The sequence below is a fragment of the Silurus meridionalis genome, chromosome 9, assembly GCF_014805685.1.
Source record: "Silurus meridionalis isolate SWU-2019-XX chromosome 9, ASM1480568v1, whole genome shotgun sequence".
Classification (NCBI taxonomy): domain Eukaryota; kingdom Metazoa; phylum Chordata; class Actinopteri; order Siluriformes; family Siluridae; genus Silurus; species Silurus meridionalis.
The window spans coordinates 618,343-633,989 of NC_060892.1; the positions used below are offsets into that span (position 1 = coordinate 618,343).

The following is a 15,647-nucleotide window of genomic DNA, read 5'->3' on the forward strand; positions in this document are numbered from 1 at the left end:
CATTCCGAGACTCAAGGACGGGGAAATGGAGCGAAGTGATGTGAATCTTGTGCTAGTCAGGCCTTATTTGCCTGATTTCAACCACAAGGCTGCTGCATCAGATGCTTTCACTCTGTGTTTTTGTTCTTCCCTTCTCCTCCTTGTTTCGCACGTGGGTTCTGATGCATACTAACGATGGAAAGATATGATATATATTTTTAAACAGCAAGCTTCACTACCTTTATTTTGGATTTTTGGTTTCTTTTTTTGTGCCCCCCCCCTCTTTCCTCCATGCCTCTTTAGCTCCATGCTGGGCTGCTTCAATAATATTTATAGCGCAATCTTTATCTCTCCAGCCTCTCTTTTCTTCTCATTTTTCCCCCAAGTCCAGTGCCATGGGGCAAACCCTCCTACCCTCATTTCCCTCCAACCCCCTCTGTGTTGCCCCGACCCCCGCCCTTCCCTCCAAGCTGACAGATAGACAAACGCACCGTTCTCTCTTTCTTTGCCTTTCACCTCTCAAGCCTCCTCCGTCCATTCTGCCGCTCGGACACAATACCGGCTCTTTCTCACGCAGCCGGCCGACCGCAGCCCTGAACTAACAGTATCACTGGGGCTGTCTCAATGCCGCCGAGCACCATTGTGCACAGCCAGAGGGGAGTTAACACCCATGTCTAAGCCCAATGAATAGTATTATTGTGTCTGAGACACAACCCCGGTTCCACCTCATGCCCATCTGAGCTGCGCTGCCCCCTTTACTCCACGACTCCTAACTCACTTGCTACAACTTATTAAAATTATTTACTCCTTTTTTTTATCTTGCTTAAAGAAACTGCACCAGTTTTTATAATAATTGTATTTCTTCAAGAATACGAGAAACGCTTTTCAAGAACACAATCGACCCTGAAGTCTAATAAACGATTCCATTTGCATGATAGGAGGTTTGAGAAATACTTATTTCAGATGTAATGAGTCTGGTCTTTTTATATTCTATTTACAATATTTTTGGTCAGAAACCTTTTCAACTGCAAGCAAAGGAACATCAGTGGTAGTGGCAGTAAGTGCACTTGGCAGGCTGTTTCTTTCAGTCTGACATCCTAAACTCGAAAAAAATCTTCAGCTTCAGCAAGTTAAAAATCTGAGGTCAGGAAGTTCACCTTACAAACTGTGAGAAGATGCCAAAACATCCACCTTACACATCTTTCTGATCAAAGTCATGGATTGACACTCAGATTGAAAGTTAAGCTGAACTTGTTTTTTTTTTGTTGTTCCCCCACCCCCTATGTGTTGTTGTTTGCTGGCAGGAGACGGAGAATAGTCGAGAGTGGGAGTAGGAATACGGGATGATGGAGGACTGAACTGAGAGCAGGTGAAAACAGCTGTGGACCGCCGCCGGCACTCTTCTTCCTCTCCTTCCTCTCTTCTTCCTCTCCTCATGAGGTTTCGGCTCTGTGTCTCGGGGTCTCGGGGAGACAGCAGGGGCCGACCAGGCTTCAACGGAGTGGGCAGCAGAGGCGGGCAGTTGCACCCACCGGGCACAGGCTCCTCAGCAGAGCAATCAATACGAAGGGAAGAGGCTGCCAGGGGTCGGGCGACGCAGCCCCGGGCCACGGTGCCAAGGGATCACCAGCGCTCATCTCTCCCTTTACCAGTCAACTTGCATCAGCCAAAGGCGGACCATGTGTGAGAGCAAGAGTGTGTGTGGTTCTGCCGGAGGGACCTTCAGTCCCAACACCACTTGATAAAACTTTGTCTGCAGAAGAATGAACAAAAAAAGAGTGTCAAAGGTCTTTTTCCCTCTCCTCTATTCCCTTTTTTCACTCTGAGTGCACATTCCCAGTGACTGTTTGAATAAGGGCTTGACGTACAATCCCTCTTACAGCCCATCCTCCAAACCTCTACATCAGATGAGCTGGCAAGAGAGGACAACTTGAACTTTTGTCTTTTTTGGACGACATTTTTTTTCCCCCTCTTTTTTTTTCTGTTGTAGATTAAATTAGATGATTTTTTCAAAATCCTCACTGCTCTTTGAGAGCTTCCAAAAGGGCTTTGGTTTTAATCCACATGAAGAGGCTTGGTACTCTTGTCTACATACTTCAATACCACTGGACCTCCACAGTGCCAGGTTTTAATAAGATGATGTTCAGAAGGAAGTGCAAAAGTAGAGGAGGCTAAGCTCCAAAAACTAGCAACAAAAATGACTTATAATAAACTTTCCCAGTATTTATCACTCAGGGTTTTCAGCCATTCCCTGATCCTGCGTTTATATTCTGATAAGGAAAAGCTCCATTTCCTTCCATGAGACACAACAAACAGAGGAGTGAAGGTAGTGCCATGTCCTCATTGGATTCTTTGTTTACTAGGAGATGATGGAGACCATTCTTCTGGAATGGTAAGCACACTTCTGTTTTTTCAGTGACAATTCAGTCAGTATCTTTTCTACAGAATGATGGTAAATTCTGTATACTTAGCTGAATTGCTATATCTTTCTATTCTATTTATGCTTTAAAGTATCATCTGTATGAGAAATACAGTCTTCCTGGTCTACATCTCCACTTGTCACTTTTGGGAAATCTTTTCTGCAACCTACCTACTGTACTGTATAATCAGCGAATTACATAAAAGGGCCTTTATTGTACTTGGCACAAATCGCACGTTGTATCACGCACTAGAATTTCAGCGTAGCATCGAGACCCAGATGCCAGGCAGCGTCTAGAGCTTGGCAGCGATAACCAACAAAATGGCCGCCGTTGTCTGCCAGCTGTCTCCTTACCCAAGATGGCGCCAGTCTGAACGCCAGCCATCTGCTTAATCAGTGCCCGCATGTAAATCGTCTATAATTGCATTTGCATATTCATCCAACTGTTACTGTAGGAAGACCCCCCCCTACACACACACACACACACACACATACACACACATACACACATACATATACACACATACACACACACACACACACACACCAAATCACACTGATTCACGGTGAGGGTTTTCGAGTGCTTTGGAGCATGTGTACCTGCCACTCACGTCTTTTGTACTGTTTTACAATTTATTCCTCCTTACGTTAAGCCACGTTAGCATTCTGTTGGTTTAAATGAGAGAAACGTGGCTTTTCCAGTCACAAAGCACCTGACGACTGTACCATCTGTGACATCTGTGCCTGGGTGAGTTGAGCTAGACGGCGCTACTCAAATCCCTCTGTCGCAGGGCCCAATTCCACACAGCCCCACATAATGACCTCATTAGCATGCGCAGCACTCGCCAGCATAGGCCTTGGTGCGCTGCTGCATCGTGGGACCCAGCAATGCTCTCCCTTCACACACACACACACACACACACACACACACACACACACACACACACACACACACACACACACACACACTCCTACATACAATACAGTGCTTTACATGTGTATCACTCAGGCGATTAGGGAGGAGATACGCAGCGGTTTATGCAGATCCACTGAGATACTGTAAATATTTTAGGAAATATAAGATTATAGAATAATGTTTTAATTGCTTTTGTAATAGAAGTTTTTACTACAGTCACAATTAACAGTCTCGCATTCAAATATCCATCAATGAACACTATAATGAAATATATGTTTAGACATTGAGGATGAGGATTGGTTTCTGTTTGAGTCAAGGTTTCTTCCTCATGCCATCTTCTCCTGGCCACAGTCTCCACTGGCTCACTTATTAGGGATAAACTTACAAGGACTGATTCATATTAAAATCAATTGATTTATATAAAGCTGTTTTGGGACAATGTTAAATTACATATAAAAAATTGTGCTTTTCATTGAGGTTCCTCAGCTTCCTGGTCCCACCTTAATCCTGCATCAGCTTTAATCGCTGCACACTGGAGATCGTTTGAAGGCTCTTATTCTCTTTTCTTTTCAGTGAAAATTTATCAGATTTTTCACTAATAATATCATTTCTGTGGCAAATTGAAAGATTTTTTTTTTATTATAATATGTGTTGATTCTCCAGATGAATCATTTATTTTTTAAATTGTATTTTTTCTTCATATTGATTTATTTAGTGAGACGAACCGAACAAATAAAAAATCGCTTATTTTTATTCTCATTTTCAAACAAACTAAATTTAATCGTCATTATAAATATTTTATCCTCCGCTCATCTATGAAGCTCTAAAATTTCTCAAGTTTTAAAAAGAAAAAAAGAATTTGTGTTGATTTCATTAAAATGGTTTTTGATGATTTTATTTTTGTTACAATTTTATAAAAACTAAAGGATAAAACGTAATAAATCTGTATTTCGTATGCTCAGATCATTCGACTGTGCATTGTGTTAGTTTTTCTTTTCAGTCTATATTTTAAGTTTATTTATTTTTATTTAATCCAGCTGTACACTCTGCTCTCGACATCATCCGCTATGGAACAATCACTTTCCATCAGTCGCTCTGTTGATTTTTGAAGCTGTGGAACTGTGGGGGTTTATGAGTCTGTGATGGGGTTTTAAACTTGGTGTGTGTGTGTGTGTGTGTGTGTGTCTGGTCTAGTCTGGTCCCAGTCATATAGAACTTGTCTGGGTCAAACGTTTTGCTCTCCTCCCCCTATTTACATATTTACAGCAGCTGTGAGCCCATATGCTTTAGTCAGGACAGACAGTGTTATATACAGCCTTATAAGCTAGCTAACACACCCCATGGTCTCTTTATTTGAACACACACACACACACACACTTTACACACACACACACACACACACACTTTACACACATTTACCACAAATCACTTGCCATTCTTTCTGTCTTCAACCGCCCCCCATATACACACACACACACACACACACACACACACACACACACACACACACACACACACACTCCTCGCAGCCACTGTCCTTTTATATAGAAAAGAAAAACAGAAAGCTTTTATGCTAATCATGCTTGTAGCCATGTGTGCAGGTACACTGGCGCAATTATGCGTAATTCAACACAAAGCCAGGCACCGAGGCAACTACTGTAAATCCTGTTAGCAAACCAGAATGGAGCAGAGACTCAGGGGGGCTGAAAATAAGGAACATCCACACTTTTACAGAAGAAATTCACAGAAATGCTGGACATTATTCTGTCCACAAACGCAGACCAGAAACTCTGTATAAAGCAAATTATAAGAGTAAAATTTCCATAGGAAAGAGTGTGTGATTTTTTTGGGTTCTTGAAAGCTCGTTTGTTAACAGCAAAAAAAAAAAAAACGGATTAATTGCGTTTGGATTAGTACTAAATGCATGGACATTTAAATTACTGCAAAATCATATGTATAAACACTACACTTCCACTCATTCTGCGTCTAAATATCGACTCCTGTATTGATCAGGATCATGAAATGGTTCTCTGAATGGGCTCAGTGAAGCATCGCCGGGGGGTCTGTAAATTCACAAAAAATAGTCTGATACACTTACTATACACTCACTGTCCATTTTATTAGGAACACTTGTACATTCACCAGAGGTCTGGTTTGGGTGAATCGCACTGATGCCAGGCTCAGATTCATGTTTTTGTCTGAGAAAAACTGATTTGCTTGTTTGCTGTTATATTGAATCACGTCGTTATTGATGTTTTACCTGTTGAGATGCTTCACTGCTCACCATAACGAGTTATAAAGAGATGTGTGTGTGTGTGTGTGTGTGTGTGTGTGTGTGTGTGTGTGTGATAAGTTACTATAACCTTCCTGTCCATTTTCACTTTCCATGTACAGAAATATTGTTCTATTGTGAATTCTCACATGATACAGATACATGAAGTTACCGAGCATCTCAAGAACTTTGAGGATGGATTTGGATTATAATTAATCCTCCATAATCCTCCTCAATAATGATGGAACTGTAATGAATGGACATTTGGTGCTAAAGATGATGATGAATAAACTGAAGAAATGTCACTCCAGCTTCTTAACCTCTTTAATTATTCGAATTAAAAAGTTTTTCGCACCAGGAACCAGGTAACAATCAGAACCCTGGAAATCAGACCTTTCCTTCATTACGATGTTTGATGTGAACATGAACAGAAGCTCTTGACCTTCAAATGCATGAGTTCTTGTGTTGTACTAATACTGCTACATGATTGCCTGATTAAATAAACTCATGAAGGTGTAGATGTGAAGCTGTTCATCATAAATGCAGTTGAGTTTAAACAGTATGTATTTATTAATCTACACTTAACATATCAGAAACATTTCCAAACAGTGAATCTGCTACACAGAGAATCCCCGATCGAGCTTTTCACGTCGAGCTGCAGTGCAGAAACACCCCACGAGTTCCCGATTCCCTTCAGTGTAATGTGAGGCACGTATATTTAATGTTTGCTGTGGTTCAGAGCAAAGGGTTCCTCAGCTCTGAGTGCTCAGTGCTTTTATTTGCTTGGATATTGATTGAATGTAGTTCACCCACAGAAGTAATAGTTGCTGAATGCATTTATTGCCATTGCTCAATTCAACCCGTGCTGCATTTGCCTTCGCTTTATTTGTTCTTTTACACACCTGATGTGACGAGAGGTTTGATCTGCTGTGTGTCAGTCGTCTGAAAAACACACCCGAATCATTAAAAGCGTGTCCATGGCGTCTGCGCAAATGATACGAATTGCACATTTCTGGACAGGATATTTGACAGGTGTGCTGAATGGGGTTTCATACGGAAAAAAGAAGTTGTTTGTTCACTCACTTGTTACCTCTAAAATAACAAAGCTATAATAATAACCACGATGTGTATGAGCCATGGGGTCTGGATTCATGTCCAGCCTGCTACTCCATCTGCTCACTGGTCTATTAATAGACTCGCATGTTGTTAATATGCGACCTGAAAGAAATTTCCTGCATGGTTTGGAATCGCAATAGGAGTTATTACATGTGGTTCAGCCCAAGATGGACTTCTGGATGTATTTTCATTATAGAAGAGCTTCAGAAAGATTGAAGTGGACTGAGGGTTAAAACAACAACAACAACAACAACAGTGCTGCCTCTTTAAAAACTAGGACCTGTGTTCACTGAAGCTGATTACAGTCTGAGGGAAAACAGTCATATATTTATCCAAGTCACTGATTATGTCATTTTGAAGCCCACAAAACACAGGCATTGCACAGGAGCATGTAGAGCGCAGAAATTATGAGGCGAGGAGTGGAGTGTGTGAAGGAGAGAGGCGGAAATGGGAACAAAGTGCTGTTTGTATGATTAAACTGTCGACTTGGTGGCACAGGCCACACTGAAGAGTCAGGTCTGAGATTTAGTCATAATGAAAACCCTCCGAACCCCGAACCCCCCGAACCCTCCTCTCAGCGTAATTCTCTTCTACAAAACACTGCCTCAGCCTAACCTAGGTCTGTTCATTTACTGAGAGGATAGGGAAGCAGACACACACACACACACACACACACACACACACACACACACGCACACAGAAAAAGCTAGTTCGCCAGAGGCTGGTTATGTGCACATCAAGACCGAGAGAAGCGGTCTGAAGGAGACGTTGTCCTCTCGATGAGGAGCAAATATTTGCATCCTAGTTTTCTAAAAATGGCTGCTGCTTCTGGCTCAGCGGCATAAACACCAGCACCGCCCTTGGTGACGACCGACTCGTCAAGCGTGGGAATAGATGAAAGTGTAAAACATTCTGTCAGGCACTGGCTAGACGGCCCAGCTGCTCTGAAGCCCAATTGAACAGCAGGTGAAGAAGAACCCTAGGGGTCAAGGTCAAAGGGGGCTCCTGTCTGCTCCGTCCTATGACATGTCTGGTTGAACTCCCTGATGCGTTTTGCTCTTATTTGTATAATCGCACGTGATTGTTCTCGGCTAATCCTCGTCGTCTGTGGTCTCATTGCATGTTCTCCCACAAGGTTATGTCATTTCAGCTGCAGTCTCTCCAAGAGAGAGAAACGTGAGTTGTGTATGAGATAGCCGGTAGACAAGTGGTTTTATGGTTTTGTTATACGTTCGATTTGTCTCCGCGTTGCTTTTATTCGCTTCGTCCTCCCCCGCTGTGTAAACAATGATATCCCTTTAAGAGGTGGGCCCTCTCTCTGTCACGACACGTCGCTCCAAAGGCACCAAGTTGGTGAATAGCGGACGAAGACAGCAGCCCACCCTCTGGAAGATTCCATTATTCACCTCAGCATATGCTTCATTAGCTTGTCTGAAAGAGAGATCCCCCTCTCGCAGCCATGGCAGCGTCTCAATGGAGCGTTCCCCCGTCTTTCACCCCGTCAGTTCTCCCTGGTTCCCCTAATCGTCTCAGCTCCTCCCGCTGAAATCAAGCTTAGTGACGGCACTTTTGTGAGCGCCCCACTCTCTCTTTTCCCTTCTGCCTCAGCTCATTCTCATGCCTGGCTCACACACACACACACACACACACACACACACACACACACACACACACACACACACACACATCCACCCACCCACCGCTTAAGTCCCTATCAGCATGCCAACAAAATGTCCGCCCAGCTGGGGTTGACACTCGCCCGCCTCTGGGGTTTCGCCTCCTCCTCCTCTGTACTCACTCCATCCCTCCAGACTTCCCTGTTTTCTCTCTTTCCGGTTTATGGAATGAATAACTTTATTATTTGGAAAGTAAGATTACACAGACCTTGTTTTATAGTACAACATTTATAATTAATATGATTATTATGATTATTATGATTATTTGTTGCATCAGAGGTGGAAGTAATGAAGTACAAATACTTTGTTAGTGTTTTCTGTTACTGATGTTTTTTGGTATCAGTACTTTAATTCACTATTCATTTTTTTGGGCAACTTTTACTTTTATTCATTACATTTTACATATTACACAAATATCTCTACTTTACATTTTCAAACCAGGTTCTTACCGTAGTTTTAATCTATTTGGTGGCATCATCAATATTTTTTCTTCTCATTGCGTTTCTGAAGCTCACAGTGAGCAGAGCAGAAGGCAGTAAGAAGTCTGGGGTTAGACAGGATGAGACAGAGGGAGTCAGGGATGAGAACAGAGACATTCCTGATCATCATCATCTTTCCTCTGATTGTGTTCTATATGGTGGATCATCAGTCTGGATTTATTCATTAGGGAACAAAATATGAAATACTTTTATATTAAAATATTAATATGACGTGTGGATCAGTTTCCAGCGTGACACTAAAACACAGTAATAATCACTCGTTTTTATTGAAGTTCATGTCAGAGCCCAAACTTCTTTACTTTCACTTGAGTAAAAGTGCAGTCAGAACTTTAACTTTTACCAGATTATTTTAAAACATTAGTATCTGCACTTCTACTGAGTGAAGGGTGTGTGGACTTTTGCCATCTCTGTGTTGCTGCTTTTTTAATTCCTCTATTTGTTTATTATTTCATTATTATTATATATAATTTTGTAATTATTTATTTCCTGGTAAATAACGTGCAGAGTTTCAGATTCATTACTTCCATGTTTCTTCTTTATTATCTTGATTTATAATTTTTCTTATATTTTCACTATTGGTGTTTTCCCAGTGGTGCCAACGTAGCACAATTTGCATGCAGGAAGATCCTGATGAGTGCACACAGCACGCTCAGCATCTCTGTTGGATTTCCAAAGCTGGAAATAAGCGGCATGAATGCTGCATTTATACGCTGTTAGTAGATGTATAAATGTAAATATGTCTGGGGAAACATCTGGATCGTTAAACCTCAAATGATCACAAGTTGAATGTATATATTGTATGAGCTTCGGTAAGCACAATCCAGCTGTGTGTGTGTGTGTGTGTGTGTGTGTGTGTGTGTGTGTGTGCGTGTGTGCGTGAGTGCGTGTGTGTGCGTGTGTGCGCGTGAGTGTGTGTGCATGGTTTCAGCAGCCTTTACATCACTTCTGCAGTTTTTGTCAGGCACAATGTACGCTACAATAGGGGTGAAGCCATGGGTCCTTGTGTTTGTGTGTGTGTCAACATAGCCTGCAGTGAGTGTGTGTGTGTGTGTGTGTGTGTGTGTGTGTGTGTGTGTGTGTGTGTGTGTGTGTGCTGTGAGCTGTGAGGTTTCCACTTCGGCCTTCCACTGCTACCTTATGAGCCAAGAATATAGCTTTGTGACTATGGAATTAAAAATGAGAAAAAGATCCTTGGTGTTTACCCTCCCAGCATCCACACACACACACACACACACACACACACACACACACACCTGTTCGTACGCGTCTCATAGACGTGTTTGCTCGATGACTGTGTATCTGCTGCCACTTGGTTATGTGTCACACTGACGTTCGGTTCTCTCCTGCAGCCTGGAGCTCCACAGCTCGTATCCACCTGCACTACAGCTTCAAAAGAGCATCGTTTCTTATGTAATTAAAGCTCGTACAGCTCTTAATTACTCACAATTAAATTTGTATTGACTGATAAGTTGTAAAGAAAACCAGTTTAAACAAAGCCACTGAATTTCTCATCAGGTCAGTTGATTCTGAAAGCATTCACACTTTCATTTCCATGAAACATTTATTAAAGCCTTCAGCATCATGCAGCATCACTTGGAACAGTGGACACTGAGTGGACAAGCAGCTTTGGAGGGATTTGATATTATTTTTTAAAGGGGCAGGTGATACTGAAAAGATGATGCTCTTCAAAAATGAATACTGACTGCAGAGAGTATTTCTGATGTAAATGTTCTAAAACTCTGCTTCATTCTGTTCAACTGTATATTTTACTGTTTATTAGGAACACCTATACACCTGCTCATTCATGCAACTATCCAACACTCCTGTGGCATCAGCCTCAGTGATAAATACACACACACGGGACTGCAGCGTCACAATGTTTCATCAGAAAACTTCATTTGCTGCTTTTCCATTTTTTAGTTGTACAGTTTTAAGTAGCCTGAGCCCAGAATGGTAACAGATGCCTACAGCAGTGGAACCTAGGTTTACAGTATTAATAATTAATTATTAGGAAAAAAACTGGGAATTTACAAAATTGCAGGTTTGAACCAGAATTCAATTTCAGTCAAATTTCTGCACTGTACATTAGTCCATAATATTGCACAATGACAATAATGTTGAATCTAATCTAATCTAATCTAATCTAATAATATAACACACATCAATTCTAGAATCCTGCACACAGAATAAAGTAAAGAAATAACCATAAAGATGAGGATTCATATAAATTACATACATAATACATGCATTTATGTTTAAAACTTCCTTGTGCTGTGTGTAAGATAGTAAGATATACTGTACCTTTATTCGTCCCACAGTGGGGAAGTTTCTGGAGTAGATTATACTAACAATTTAATCGAAGTCAAAGATGTCATTTTTTTTATCTGGGTTAGTTTGCATGTGTGTCATATTATGACCAAACAAAATATTGTATGTTTGTATATGATACAGTTTATATAAATTTACCAAAATGTCTAATTAATACCAGTAAATTCCTATAAATCCCTGGTAAGTTTTCGATGGTAAGTTTACCTGAACTCTTCCACCTCTGCACCTCCTGCTTATAATGAGTGGATATTCGGTTATAATAGCACTCCTGTCCACTGAAACAGCCAATCAGATTTCTTCACACTGAGACATTTTCAAGCACAGAGCTGATGCTTATTGGATGCTTTCATTTGTTTCTTAACAATTTTATTTAAATTCTAGAGAACAACAATATCCACAGAGACCATTAGTTACTGATACACTAAAAAAAGCAACAAATCACACCTGGGTCAAAGTCACTCAGATCACATTTTTCATGCTCTTTCTTGATTTGGGTGTAAACTGTAAAAGCTGTTGATTTGTTTCTGCATGATGAGATAAATGCATGAGGGAGCAGGTGTACAGATGTTTCTAGTCAGTGGATTCTCCTCATGGACTGTTTGTATTCCAATAGCTCCCACACTCAGTCCTGGTCATTTGGTCAGATGATCACATGGTCAGGTCTCTACATTTCTTCATTCAGGAGAGCTGTGAACCCACGCCATGTATTTCTTCTGCCATCGTTCCTGGATTGATGCACAACTTCAGGAAGGCAGACTGACAGGACAAACTGTCTCGGAAAATCAAAAAACTATCCTGCTTGTCCTCAACCAGCACGCACACACACACACACACACACACACACACACACACACTCTCCCTTGCAGCAACACTGACATGTATCTTAAAAGAATACAAATTTATTTATTTTTTTTTTACACATTTTTTAAACTTTCAGAAATGTATTTTGCAAACAAAAAAAGACAGTAGCATAAAACATGAAATATGAATATTTTCCTATCATAAAGCTCCTCTTTATGTTCATTCTTTGGTTAAATACTTATTATCTTATATTCAAGGACGCCATACTGGTGTCCTCTGAAACAGTAAAAGCTCATTCTACGTAAGCATTACTTATTTGCTGTACTTCCTCTTCAAAATACACTGCGCCTCCTGTGCCTCATTTATTTCTGCACAAAGCCTGATTCATGAGTGTCTGTAGTAGAATTATTTTGCCCCCAACTGCCCATCTTAAATACCAGTAGGGGAGGCAGGCAGGGGCTTAACCAGTTTCCCAAAGCCATGCTCCTCGTTCTTAATGGGACATCAGGAGCGACAGGCTCGACCGAGGCCTTGCAACCTCCCCTCTTCTTCAGAACATGCCCATCACCCCTCCTGATGTGTAGATGTCTTTTTCAAAGCCCCCTTCTGCCTATTGAGAGGCTCTCAGACAGGGTACAATCCCCCACCCTGTTTTACTTAACCAAAAAACCCCTGCATACATTAGACTGATCTCCAGACGCAGCGTCTCATTAAACTCAGACCAAGTTTTTTTATTTCATTTCACACCAGTCAAAAACGACAGTGGTATCCTAATATAAGCATTTATTCTTATTAACAAAGAGCAGAATGCACTTCATCAAATTATATATAATGTCGTGATAAACTGGAAAGCAACTGGGCCAGGAAATGCAGCACAATGCCCAGGGTTCAATTAATATTTACAGATGGATCCAAATAAACCATTTGCTGGAGATCTTCAACATCTCCATGGAAAGGGGTTCAGGACCTCACAGACTTTCCATATCTACATATAGCCTGGTTTACTCATCATTAGTAGTACATTTTCTTGTTTTAATTGATCCCACTTTGCTCTGGTTATGCAGGTTTTTTGATGCTTGTGATGATAAAAAAAATACTTTTAGTTTTGATGATGTTTTTTTGTTGTGGATTTTGTCTCAGCATTGCGCTGTGCTTCCCTTCGTGCTGTAGTGGACTGTATTTTAGATCTAACCCCTTTAGGATTTGTTCTGCTGCTATATATTGGTTGTGAAATAATGGATCCACTGACACACACACACACACACACACACACACACACACACACACATTTGGGACACTCGCTCCATATCATAGACATTGTGTTTGATATTAATCATATCGCTGCATGCATGCATGACTGTGTACCGTGACGAAGCAGACACGAGCCTGCGGTGCTAAGTACTGATGAATAAGCAGCTACGATCATTCCCTGTCTGCCTTTCACTCCCCAGAGGAAACATTAAGGGCCCTAGACTGGAACCAGTAGTCCGTCCATCCCCCTACTCGTCCTATCCACACTCTACAGCCTGGGGGGTCAAACCCAGTGCCCAGACAGTCTTACCCCTGACCCCTGTCTGGCTCTAGGCTCGGGGTCAGACTGCACAGCTGATAAACTCTGTTTCCCCACCCCTTGACCTATCTGCTTGTACACACACACACACACACACACACACACACACACACATCCGCATCCGTTTGCATTTTGGCGTGGCGGTGCCTACAGACACGCACACGTAGCATCATTTGAGGCTCCCCAGCATCCATGTGCTGTCAGTCAGCTCCCTGCCCCCACCTTTCTCTGCACTGTAGCCACACCTCATCCTCACACACACACACACACACACACACACACACCTTTAAAGCCACACAGTCTATATTTTTATAATAAGTGTGTGTTAATACCAACTTTAGGTTTATATACAACAAATATTCATCTGTACATCTTTCCATTGTTCCTCATCTCACCGGAAGCATTTTTATTTTAAAATATATATATTTTCTCAGTAACGACACTTTTCCTAATTTCTCTAAAAGCAAATTAAAGCTGTACTAGATATCTATGTAGAGGAAATAGGAAGGAGATAGGAATACCCAGAGTAACGGAAAATCTGTTCAGTCCATAAGCGATAACCAACAGAAGTGCAGGTGCAAAATATTATTACTAATGTATTATTAGTATTGGTTGTACATCAGTATAATAATATTAGCAATGAGTTAAAGAGAAACATCCCACATGAACTGCTGTATTATTTTCCACACCCCATCAGAAGTTCTTTATCCTAAGGATTTATCTGTACAGTAATATATGGTACAATTATAGACATTTTAGAACATAATAATAATGAAATCAACGACTTTGGGCTGTAATTCATATGAACAGTTCTGCTACAGTCTTACACTCAAGTCTCCTGCAGTGAACAGGTGAAAAACCTCAACAATGATCAAACTGTAATGAATAAAAATCTGGTGTTAAGGATGAGGTTCTCTTTTTGGGTCTCAAGGTTTACTCAGGGAGTTTTTCCCTCACCACCGTCACCTCTGGCTCACTGAATAGAGATACACATATAGAATTATTAAAACAATGTCCAGTGTACAGACACTAATTAAAAATGCACTATACAAATACAATCAGCAGCTTGTGACCAATCAGAAATACTGTTGTAAAAATTGCAATGTAAGCATGTTGTATGTGTGTGTGTATATATGGACTTTAACATAAGAGTTTACTTTTGTCTTTTCAGGTGTGATAAATGCTGTTCAGTTCCACTTCCTTGTAGCTGTATTTCAGATGTGAAGCTCTGATCATCTACAGAACCCCAAACCATAATATCAGTGATATTTGGCTTGTGTTTCTTTTATACTAGTGAGTATATCAATAAGGTAAGTTTCTGATCATTAAAATCTTTGTTTATTGCTCTACTGTGGCCTACAATGACATATAGACTTCATTTGGCTATGAATGGAACATATGACGCATTATTGGGATCTGAAGTATTTATACCGTTATATAATATTGTACATAGCAGTTGTTTAGAGATGTACAGGTATAGATGATGATATCCTTCTCAGTGTAATGATTAATGGTATAATCATTCTAAATAATCTGTATGGATTCCAGGAGCTACATGTTTATCCTGTTTATCTCTGTTGTATGGTGTATGAATATTGTATTAATAAATGAATGATCCTGATTAATTGAACAATAAAAGTCAAACCTGAGTTTATTCTGTGGTGTGTGGTTTTATTATTACAAAAGCTTATGATTGTTCAATAAAAATGCATCTCATTATTAGTGACCAGGAAAGATAAATACATGTTTACTTTATTGGATATGTAACAAATAAATGTATTTTTCTAATTAATTCACAGTGAAGCACCACTGCGACTGTAATGAAATGACTTCTCATTAATATTCATATACGTTTAATTAGATCTAAATGCATTTTCAAAGGAATTTTAGAAGTCTTTATTTTATAGGAAATGTTTTGCGTATAAATATATTCTTATGCTTAAACCTGTGTGTCGATTTCTGTATGAATGAAATGCATTGAATAATTGTGGTGTAAATTGTGTGTAAAGCTGCTTGTACATTGTAGCTGAATGTGAACACACAAACACACACAAACACACACACACACAC

At 40.5% G+C, this 15,647-nt stretch overlaps 1 long non-coding RNA gene across 2 annotated transcripts in view; it reads left to right on the forward strand.

The window, feature by feature from the left end:
- Positions 1 to 15,231, forward strand: part of LOC124391244 — a 34,710-nt gene extending 19,479 nt beyond the window's left edge. For both annotated transcript variants that reach the window (XR_006926920.1, XR_006926921.1), the window contains exons 3-4: positions 1,284 to 2,371; positions 14,749 to 15,231. This is a non-coding gene — a long non-coding RNA (uncharacterized LOC124391244). The remainder of the gene's footprint in view (positions 1 to 1,283; positions 2,372 to 14,748) is intronic.
- The last annotated feature ends 416 nt before the right edge of the window (positions 15,232 to 15,647 follow it).